Genomic DNA, 12216 nt, shown 5'->3' with positions numbered 1-12216 from the left:
GTGCAGATATAGCACTGCTTGCTGCAGAACTGCCTCAGCAGCTTTCTTAGCACTGCTCAACCTGTGATTTGGGAAGCAACTGAAAAGGGATGCAGGATTTTGCTGAGCACAGACTGCCTGATGGGCTTAACTGCCTCCCAGTCCTGGGGAAAGGAATGAGCTCCTCACAACTGTGCAGGATGAAAAGCCATGTCTACACATAAAACCATTTAACAGACTGGGAGCAGGGCCCTCAGACCCTCTGTCTCCTCTACCCATTCCAATTAAGAAAAAAAAAAGTGTGGGGTTTTTTATTATTTTATTTACCCCAACATTTAGTTTGTCAATGCAGCATTGTGTGTGATGTCAAGCTACAGGTTTTTCTTCAGGGCTGCATGAACAAGTGCCAATTATTTCTTTGTCATCATGACGTCATATAACCTGGTCCCTTAGCTTTACTGAGGTGGGCATGTGTTATGGGGATAAACAAGTTAATTAAACATGCATTTTCTTAGAAATTAAATAACCGTAGTAAACTTTGTTTCTGAAAAAAAAAAAACAAAAACAAAGAAAACAAACAAACAAAAGCACCAAAACCGAAAAACAACCCAAGCCCCTAAAACCCCAAACCACACTTTCCTGGCAGTCGGAGAGGGAGGGTATGAAATGTGATGCCAAGGAAAAATTATTGGGAAGGGGAAAAAATAATACTTCTCATCCTGAAATGATTATGTTGAAATTTGGAAATGCATGAGTGAGCTCTGTGACTAATAGTATAATGAATACCAAAAGAATTAGTAATGATCAGTTCTGTATTATTAAAACTTTGTCTAAGGTTTCTATGAAAAACTTGTTAATTCAATAAGTGACAGTATAGCTAACAACTTAACTAGCTTGTAACTTTCCTATTCTTACAGTAGAAGCAAATGTTGAAAATTAGTAACACAATGGGACAAATTAAAATCAAAGTGTAAGTAAAGGGGGGGTATAAATGACCTGTAATATGGTGTAATTCCACTGGAAAATGAAAAACAACTGAAGAAAATTTCTTAAAACAAACAAAAAAATTTAGATCAGACCAGTTCTGGCACTGACTTCTGCTTTTTCCAATGTCCTTGATAGTTACATTCCTGGTACTAGTTTGCATGCCTACATTTCTGCTTTTTTGACTTCTGAGTTAAGCCAATTTAGGCTATTTGCTTGAAATTTTGTTCTTTCTGAGATGCCTTCCCAGAGGCCCCTAAACAAATTTGAAACTCTAGGCCATATTGGAAAAAATTACGTATATTGGTGAGTGTATGTAAATTTGAGGAAGAACATATTTACAGTAATGGTAGTGTAAATCCTGAGAAATTAATTTGATATTATTTGCACTGATGTCATGAGTGGAATCCATTTCTTAAGGGCACAGATGAGCCTGACTTATGTGCTGAGAGGTGTCATTTATTCTAGTTATTCAATTTAAATTCATTTAGACTCCTCACAAAAAAAAAAAAAAAAAAAGGACTCAGTACAGGAATGGTTCACATTGTTCTGGCTCTCCTGCCTCCTTTGTACAACATCCATAGCCTGGAGGGGAAAAATAAAATAATCTTGGTGTGGCAGTTTGTGGAAAGTAATAGGTTAGCTGCTGCATTTATTTTTGCTCAAGAGATTAAAGCATAGTTGCAAAGCTAGTGCTGACATCATTCCAAGCACACAAAAAGCTGACGTCAGTTATACAGTATATTGCAAGGTGCTTATCTTCATCTGATTAGGTTAGCAAAATGCATACTGCAAAGGCAGCACACAAAGAGGGAAAACGGTGTGTTTGGCAGTGCTTCCCACTCGCCCTCTGACACTGGAGTCGGTCCTGGAAAGACTAAAACACTTTGTGCTTGATAAGACCCCTGCAAAATCTGCAGCTACTATTGGGCTTGACTTTTTCCCATCTTAATCTCCAAACATCGATGTTAAGCACAGGTTGTTTTAGGTGGGTATTGGTCTGCCCCTCCTCACAGGGAAATCCAGATATGAACTTTGGCCTCCACAAAGCAAATCAAAGTGAAAAAGGATGTTGTGGGACAGCAGTGCAAGTGCTGATCTTCTCTTTTGCCTTTTCATTTAAGCGTAGATAACGTGTCAGAGAGGGAGGCAGGAGAGCTGCTGCTGGCCAGCAGGTAGCATGGCAGGAGGCCACAAGCCCTGCCTGCAGTGGCTGCTGCCTGGGAGTAGGAGTTACATTGCCTCTGCTTCCCTCGTCTGCAGAAACGTGCTGGAGATGCGGAGGGCTGTGGAGCACGCAGGTGTCTTCCTGCCTTCAGCTGTGACCGACAGTACCCTTCAAAGCAGACACTTCCACCTGCAGCTGTGAATACCTGCACCTAGGAGTAGTGTGCTCCATGGGTCAAGCCACAGGGTGCAAAGTATGGGGCAGTGGTGGATGAATGTCTGATTTCTGCTCACACTGAGACCTGACTCAACAACCCACACAAGTTGTGCTGTCCAAAGGTGTCATTAAGCATACACTTATGTTCTATGTTTACCCTTAAAAGAACAATGTCAGTGTTCGCTCTGAGTAACTGTCTTTAATATTAGTGTTTGCTTCCACAAAAGGGGTGTCATTGCTCCATAAGGACCACTGCCCCCAACTAGTGACCACTTGTCCAATGCAATCCAGTCTTTATTTCAGTGTTCTTTTTTTCTTCCAAGTTAGTTCATTGTTTCTCTCATAATAGTTTGTGGTTAAAATTTGATCTAATTCAGTCACTAGAAATAAGGATAAAATTTAGGCATGTATTTTAGTCAATTGCAATATAATGGGTTGAAAAGTTCAGTTCTTTGCAGTTATGGTTCAGTTTTAAAAGCTTAGGAGAGGAAGGTTCATGCTTACTAGTCACTAACAGGCACTTTATGACTTCATATTTTGTTGTATTCCACTCCCTCCTATATGTAATTACCATAGCTGCATGTTATTTGTAATTTCTAAGTGTTCGTAATTGCTAACTAAGCATTTTAATTTTCACATTAACAAGAAATGTGCCTGATGCATATAAACAGCCTTTAGAGCACGTGTAAGATGGAGAGTATCTGTGGGTAAAAATTGCAGCTCTTCTGCATACCAAGTTTCTGACAGGGCTTCAGCTGCATTAGGGTAAAAAAAAATTTACAACGTATAAACTTTTTATGAGAAGAAACATTGCTTCAAAAATTACTTCCATGCCTACTCTCCTTGGTATCTCGAATCAAGGCAAATCAAACCAACATGCCCAAAATGAATAAGTATATGCGTATTTTACCAGTTGTAAGTCTTTACAAACTCTATAATTCAGTCAAAGGAGCATATCTTGGAAGAGCAACAGCAGGATTGCAACAGAGACTTTATAGCAGAGAAAGAAAAAGCATCTTTTTTTCCTTTTTCTTTTCAACATGATGAGAAATGTTGACACAGCCATTTTCTTGGTACTGTGTAGAATATAGAGTCTTTGCTCTGTCTGAGGAGCTGCCTACACGAATAACCAGTGATCTCATGTAACCTCAGGACAACAGCGAGATTTGTCAGAAAGTTAACGATGTGCTGTCTTTAATACAAAAAAGGAACATCAGGCAGCATGAAATGCATGAATCAGAAAAAATCCACTGGCATTTTGCTATTGACTGCACCTAATAAGACTGGAGTTGTCAAAATCATCTGATTTCATCCCTACTGATTGATCAGGCCATGAGTAAAACCCAGACTTTACTGCAGGATGAAATTTTTTTCCAGGATAAATTTAGCTGTGTGTAGGAAGCCAGGACAATGTCAAGGTTGCATTTATGTCCTCAGAGCACAGGAGATGCAGAGTGATTGTGCCATTGTGCCCTTCCTCTTTTTTTTTTTTTTTTTTTTTTTTTTTTTTTTTTTTTTTTTCCACTCTTCAGAGTAATCTGTCTGCATAGCTAAAAGTGAGGAAGATAATGCCTTTTGCTCCTTGTGTAGGAGAAACATTCCTGAGCTGTTCCAGAATAACTCTGTGTGGACCTGTCAAGGGCCAAAGTGGTATTTTGAGTTCTACTTATTTTCTAATTGAGCATGAGGAAGCCTGTGCCTTATTTTTTCCATCACATAAGCTGGAATTGTACAACTCATTTTGCAAAATGCCTTGGAATCCATTGATGACATACATCCCTGATTTATCTAGCATATTTTCTGCTCCTTCTTCTACAGTTCTTCAACAATGTCACCAACATTTTCTGTAATTAGTAATACTTAGAGAAGTTAAATTTTCAGGTTTTGGGTAGCCTTACATGCAAATAAGTCAGGAAGATAACGAACATAGCAGATACACGGTATTTTATGCAAGCAATCATAGACTTCTGGTAATCTGTTTTCCTAAATTGCAGAATAAAGACAAAAATCCCCCAGATGTTGGGTTGAAACAGTTCTATGTTCTGATTTTTTTCTACTCTGCCAATACACTGTTTTTTTTTTAGGAGAGCTATAATTGTATGTGACACTTACTACCTTGGGTTTTGTGCTGCTAGGTCACTCAGAATGCATTTGGAGGCCACTATGGAGACCACACCATAGAAATTCATGCATTACATCCAAAGGCTATCTGAAAATCACCAGACTTCACTAAAGGGTTAGAAGGCTTCTCACCTCCCTAATAATGATAGGTGGGATGAGGAGACTCCTAACTATTGTTGCTTCCGTCCATAAGTAATTTTTCTAACATCTTAGATATTAGAAGGCAATTGTTCAGAAAAGCAGAAAAAATTGCCTAAACCACATATTTCAATATATCTTTTTTAACTTCTTGACAATATCAATTTATTATGAGTTCCAGTCAGCTGAACCAAAAATAGGTATGATCCCCAGAGACCTAGGAAAGACCTTCTTTCAGGAGGTTTTTAGGTTGGCTGTAGGTATCGTTGTCTGTGGTGGAATCATCATGCCTTTGCTGCAGAGCTAGACTGAAGACTGTGATGTTTAGGACAACTTCAAAGCTTGTTCCAAGATTGTTTTCACAACAAAAGGTTACCCAGTCAAAGCACAGCCCGGAAGGCTGATTACACTTCTGGAGTCAGTATAGACAAGCCCAAGCTTTGTTCTGCCTCATCTCTTAAATCAAGTTCCTCACAGAGGGGCAGAGAAACCAACAGCCATCTTTACACATACAGGGAGGACAAGAACAAGATTCAGACCACCTAATGCTATTGAAGCTGGGAGTTGTGGCTTGCAGAAGTGGAATGTGGAGATGGGATTTCTCCAGCTAAACACTGACAACTATATTTTTCTCTGCTGACTACAAAAGGAGCTCACTGTAACTAGTTCAAGCATAAATGTCTAATGTTAGATGGGATTAATCCTCCCTGCTTCCCAAGAGTCCAAATAATTTGCATACATAGAAATGCCTCATTTCTTTTGAAATACAGCATGTATCCAAGATATCTACACAAGACTTGCAGATGTGACACAGTGGCTATAGAAGAAGAACTTCTTCTGACCACTTGCCTGACTAAGGAGGCTATTATCACCAACAGGCAAAACAGCAGCCAAAGTCCTCCCTCTGCTCTTAAATCATAGACCCACAATCCAACATGCCAGACCATTGGAGGGAGGAATATGTCAATACATTCACTCACATCATAGGGTGTGCAGAAGGGACTGTGTTCCCGCTGACTCTGGAACCATGCTGGAGATGGAAGGACCCAGGTGATCAGTCCAATCCCAAACATATACTAACTGCCTAGAGAGAGATTCATCACCACCATCCTGGGAGCTCCACTTGCTATAAAGAGTCAGGGAAGCCCTTTCAAGAGCCAGAACCCCACATGGCACTGTGTGAGCAGATCACCCAAGTGCACCAATAGCAGAGTCAGTTCTTAAAGAGGTGGGTTATTGTCCCACATCCAAGTTAATGTGGAAGGTGGAGGCACCTGGTGGTGATCTCCTCATCAGTTCCCATCCAAGGCTGGCCAGACCCTGGGTGAAAACCAATCAGGAGGGCTCTGGTTGTGGGCATCATCCATATGCCAACTCTTATTCAGGGCTTTTCACTTCACTTGTGAAAAGACAGCTGGAGATGTGATGCAGTGACCTTGAGCATCTCAGGTGGAAGCGAGCAGTTTCATCTATATGGGCATTCATGTAGGGTGGTCCAGAAGACATTATCTTTTGAAAACCTAAGTTTCAAAATACTATTCTCTCATTAGCTTGAGAGTTTCCTAGGCATCAACACTTGGGTCCCTTTAAAAAAGTAAATACATATGTAATTTCTGTGGGAAAATTTTCTCCTTTCCTCTTCAGAAATAGCCACTTATGAAACAAGCCTGCAAACATCATTAGGCCAAAAGGGTTTCAGGGCAAAGGAGGCCTGACCCTTATGTAATACTTGAGTAAGCACTCAGCCATGGGCACACATGGGCTGCTTTAAGCCTTTTACATCAAGCAATTGTTGGACAAAACCCAGAAACAAACACAACTGCAGAGACAGCATAACCCATCATAATGAAAAATAGTAATGATGAATGTTGATATACCAAGATATATTTGGAGAACGAATAAAGTAAGAAGAGCAAATTTATTTATTTATTTATAGTATGTCACTGTTTTATTTTCCTCTTGTTACATCTCCATGTAGGATGTGCACCTAATGAAATTAAAAATACCACCTGTTAAATAAAGAAATTAAATGCTTTAGAAAAGCTTTTCCCTTTTTTTTTTCCTTTAGTGTCCACCAGAGGATGTGTTGTCTGGCTCCAGAAGCAGCTGGTATAACACAGCTCATTAAAGGTGATCCTTTCTGTTGTGTACATGGCACTTTAACCTGTTTGCTCTTAGACTTTCTCCCCCCACAACTTCCTGCAAAAACAAGTCGCTTTTTATTTGGGAGAGAGATCTGTGTGTTGTCAGAGAAGAAGATTCAAATCGGGCACAGCACAATAAACACAACACTTGCAAATCTCTCTGAGTAGGAAAATTAGTTCCTAGCATTTGCTAATACTTCTCCAGACAAGTGTGTTCATTAAACAATGTTAATGTTTTTCTTCTCTTAAAAGCCAAGCTATGGTATGAGGCAGCCTTGTGTTTAACAGTTGCTCACTGACTAAAAATCCTATGGCAACCAATAAATGGAAGCCAAAAAATGTTGCAATATTATTTTAGAGGACTCATCTGCTTATTTTTGCAGTTAGCCTTGCATAACCTTCTGCATTTTTGGACACTGCCTTATGTAGAATATTTCTTAAAGTTTCCATTTCTTTCAATTGTACATTGAACTTTAAGAAAACTCCTAAAAAATTAGAAAAAAAAAAAAAAAGTGTGACAAATACTTTCCCTTTGTGATGTTATTCTGCCCTTCTATAACCTATTTATATGCTCTCCTTATATTTATTTGGTGTTACAGTTTTGCTGAGGATCCAACACTAATTTTTTAGTCTTCAAAGCAATGATGAGACTAATGTCATGATGGTAGCCTAAAATGTGTCTGTTTCCTGGGGTTTAAACACAGGAACACAACAAATGGTAAGTGTGGCTCCCAGCTGATGACTAGAGCTAGATTTGCAGCTTGAGCCATCCCGTATCTGTCACAAGACTGTGTGGGGTTTGGGACAGGTCTTTTTTTTTTTTTTTTTTTTTTCCTTCAGTGTTGTTTTTTAAATGCATGTTTATAAACAATGATTAAAAGTCTAATGGTAGATTTAAAATGACGTGTCAAAAAAACCCACATTTAGTAACAGTGCAGCTCAGACATTTGTTTTATACCCATCTCTGTATTACCCTGGCATAAATAACAGTTATCAGCAGAGCAGCAAAGACTACATCTGTAAGATTTGGCCTTGATATGGATACAATGTCCAATTCTCTTTCCTCCCACAAAAATAACAAAAAAATCCTGTCAGTCTGCTCATGTAGCTAAATACATGAGTAGCTCCAAGACAGCTCTCTATAGATTGGCTGGTTCATGCCTGATTGTCACAAACCCATCACCTATGACAAATTACACATGTAACTGTTGCAAAATTGTATTCTGGATAAATAAAGGCTTGGAACTTTGTCTTTCTTCAGCAAACAGGATCTTACGTAAAAGTGGACAGGGTTGAGTTTGCCTGCCTGCACATGTACATAGAGGTGTGCATGCACAGGCAGAAACGAACCGTTCTAAACGTGAGAGAGGCACAGTACCATTCTGCTTCTCACACATCCCTGCACCAAGCTGAAACAGAAAACAGTGATGTATTCCCCAGGGGCTTCAGAGCATCACAGCTTATTTCTTCAGCAAGAAGATCTGGGGAAAGGTTTGGCAGTTCTGTAGGGTGGAGTTTTGCAACATGTGCCTGCTGTTGGAGAGGGAGGCCAATGGGAGGTGACAGACCCTTTCCTTCACCTTTTCAGGAAGCCCTTGCCCATGCAAATATACAAGTTTTGTTAATAAAAAATTTGTTACCTTGTGCTTACATATAAGAACAACAGGGCAACCAAACAGCTCAGTCCCTGCATTCTTTAAACATCCTCAGGTGGTTTCAGTCCCCTGAACTTTAGTTTTCTGCGGGATGGATGTGATGTCTCAGTTCCTGTACAGTTCATGGACATCTGATCAACACAGGCTGTGGAGCTGAAAGAGCAATTAATCTCATCCCAAAGTAGACACTGTTGTCTGATCAGATAAGTGACACCCTACACTCACTGCCTGGGAACCCTTCTGTTTTTAAAACAGGAGCCAAAACTTCTATCTCAAATACAGATGGCAACCTTGTACTCACCAGAAATCAGAAAAGCTGTATACTACTTGTAGCCTGACACAAAGACTCAGAAAATCAATGTAATAATTTGCATTTCCGTTGGTTTCCATGGGCCATGAACAAGAACATTAAGCATAGGAAATAAAAGAAGTATGTGTACAAACAGCTATTTTTGTACATACAAATATTCATTTATAGATAATAATGTGGAGTATAACTATTAATATACTAATTCCATTAAAATATGGACTTGGATTGCAGATTCTTTAGGCCTAGGACAGGTTTTTTTTCTCTCTGTTTGTATATAGCAGCATAATAAAGTCCAGATATGCTTAGAACTGGAGATCCTCCTGACTACTGAAGTAAAACTAATATATTAGAATGACTCAGTAATTTGAGCATCAAGTACAATATGTCCTATCTTATGAGACCAGTATTTTCCTGTTCTTCAGACAAGGCATCTGCTCTGTTCTAATTGAATTCGTTAGGGTTTTTGTTTGAAGGGAACAAATTTTATGTATGAACTTTACCTGCCACTGACCTAGTATTGCAAAACTCATTTCTCACAGAACTTAAGCAGGTTTTAACCCAGCTTTTGAAAGGAAAACAAAATATAATAATCTACTTCAATGACTGTACTCAGAAGATAATCTATTGAGGGTAAATGAAAACAATGGAATAATTTTCTTTTTATGGTCTTGCTCTGAAAAGAGGTCATATGAAAATCTCATAAACTGAGGTACTGTTTGTCAGTTTAGATGCTCTCAGTATGCCTTGTAATATCAGCTCAAGAGAAACCATCCAATATATTTTCTGAATTTTTTTTTTCTAAAGCAATAGTAGATTTAGTTATACCCAACACTGTATTGCTTTACATATTATATTACTAAAAGCAAACAATCACCTTTGTCAGATTTATGAGAAAAAAGAAATAACAAAGGATTTCTGAAAAGTTTAAATTTACTGGTTTGATAATCATGACCCTGATCCACACTGATGTTTTGTGGAGTTCTGTTAGGTTTATTGCTGTGGTTCATTTTGTGAATGTATTTATTTATGCTCAGTCCTTACTAGTAGGGGAAATACTGCCAGGAACAGGGGTTTTGTCATGATAGCCATGGTTACAACGCTCTGGGTGTAAGGTGCCTGTGCCTCCTGAATGAGCTGCCCACATTGAGTCATCTCCAAAATTTGGATCCATATTCAAATACTCTGGAGCAGGAATCATCCAAGGTTTCCTACAGGCTGCAGGCAGCCTGCAAAGACCCTGCCTGGGGTCTCAAGCATCTTCTCACCTGAAGCCCAGCACTGTGAGACCCAGGTGGGTATTTGGCTGGAGCTACCACGAGGGTCTCCACAGCTGCACTTGGACTGCAGGAAAACAAACAAACAAACAAACAAACCAAAAAGCACTGTGGTCCTCTTCCTTATAAACCAGTATGATGCTTCTTGCCATAAGAAATGCTAAATGGATATTGTTGCATTGTTGCAAATTGTCTGTACTTAGCACTTTCTGGAGGTTAGTGCAACACACATTTACCCATCTATTAATTATGATAGGTTAATTATAAGAAAATCCCCTTCCTTCTGGGGTTTCTTTCATTTAATATTTCTACTCAAAATGAACAAAATGAACAAAATGAACAATCTTCACGAAGAAGAGTTGTGAATTAGAGTAGGAAGAGTAGAGGTTAATTTATTATTTAAAAAAAATTTCTTTTAATTTGACATTAAAATGTGAAATTAGGCAAAGAGGAAAGCAGAGCACTCTCTCATCCCCTCTTACAGCTGCATACATTACACATCGCCCTTTTTTTTTTGTTGCTACTATGTCACTTTTCCCACTTCCCATAGCAATGCACAACTCCCAGGCAGTAGTGCACACACATGAGAGTTTCACAGATTCACACAATACATCTTTGTATCTTGTATGGTAATGCTGGCTCTCACCTTTTAACCAAACTTTTGTAGTTTTAGTATTTTTCTTAGGACTACATCTTCTGGAGGTTTTGTTCTTCTATCCCTGGTTTAAACTATGTTTTTATATCTCTTAATATTGTACAGTAAAGCTAAAATGACATAATGACAGAAATGCATGAAGTATCTTCAGATGTGTTGTTTTTAAAAAGTTACGTTTTTAAGCAACCTGTGTCTGTTTTGAAGGCCTGACTTGTTTGTTATTTTTGGTGCTGAAGCTGAACTAAACTCAAAAAAGCCAAGAAATGTTGTAAGCACAACTCTCTAACTACTGTGTTGCAATCTTGTTTCATCCAGCTGCTGGGGGCTTATATGACCACCGAAGGGAATGCAGCCTTGGCCAGGCACTTGTCTTGTGAATAAAATGTTAATTTGTTCCATCACCTCTTTTTTTTTTAATCTGTGTCCGAGGGCAACTTTCACTGGTCACACCAGGAGTGATACAGAAGGACGGAACAGCAGATTGAACTTCCCTGTCATTTACATCTCACAAACTATATCCTTTAAAAGCAGTGACTTTTAAAAGTTTTGTGGTTTTAAAAGTTAGTGGTTTTAATAAGATACATTATTGCTTTACAATTCAGTATTACTCTGCAAAATACCCCAAACATCAGAAAGAAAAAATAAAAGTTACATATATTATAAGGTAATTTGAAAAACACTTAGATGGCCATTTCATACTGGAAAACTTCAGGAGTAATGGTGTTTCACTTCCCAGAACTTGTGATCCCCTTTCTGGCCCATGATGTATGTTGGAGATAGCTATCTGTCAAATTCCACATCTGTGTTTGGAAATAACTTTCCCTGATGCTGAGTGTCACTATCATTTGAGCCACGGTGCCGAGCAATTGACCACATCATTGTTTAATATTTGATTTCATTTGTAAAGTATTTTGTATTATTATTTCTATTTCTAAATAATATACTACTAGAATATATTACATGCATGTAAATATTACATATAATGAATAGCTTATAGTATTTAATATATATTAAAAGTATATATTTTACATAAATGTAATTTGAAATCACTTATGTATTTATATAGACAAAACCAGAGTCCATTCTGTGGTCTCTTCTGCTCAGCTAGGTGAGGAACGAGGAACAAGTTGTTCTCATGATGCATGACACAGGACTATTTCATCAGCCTGCTGCATGTAGTTCCTTTCTTATTAACAGGGCTAAGCAGGATCACTAACAAGAAAGGAGCAAGTTGCAAATGCCTCATCACACAGATTTTTCCTTTCACACCATGGATCTTTCCAGGGCAGAATGACTCAGGTGACTAATGGTATTAATGCCAACAGGAAAAAAAAATAAAAATTTGGATGGAAGGAATGCAGCAAACTGACATAAAGAACTTCAGTCTCTATAGTTATCCAGCAACCTCCTGATCCAGATCTACTAGTTTTTCTCTCCCTTCCCTTCCCTTCCCTTCCCTTCCCCTCCCTCCCCTTTCCTTCCCTTCCCTTTTCCCTTTTCCCTTTTCCCTTTTCCCTTTTCCCTTTTCCCTTTTCCCTTTTCCCTTTTCCCTTTTCCCTTTTCCCTTTTCCC

This window comes from Merops nubicus, unplaced genomic scaffold, assembly GCF_000691845.1.
Source record: "Merops nubicus isolate BGI_N331 unplaced genomic scaffold, ASM69184v1 scaffold17645, whole genome shotgun sequence".
NCBI lineage: Eukaryota > Metazoa > Chordata > Aves > Coraciiformes > Meropidae > Merops > Merops nubicus.
This window is presented reverse-complemented; position numbering follows the sequence as displayed.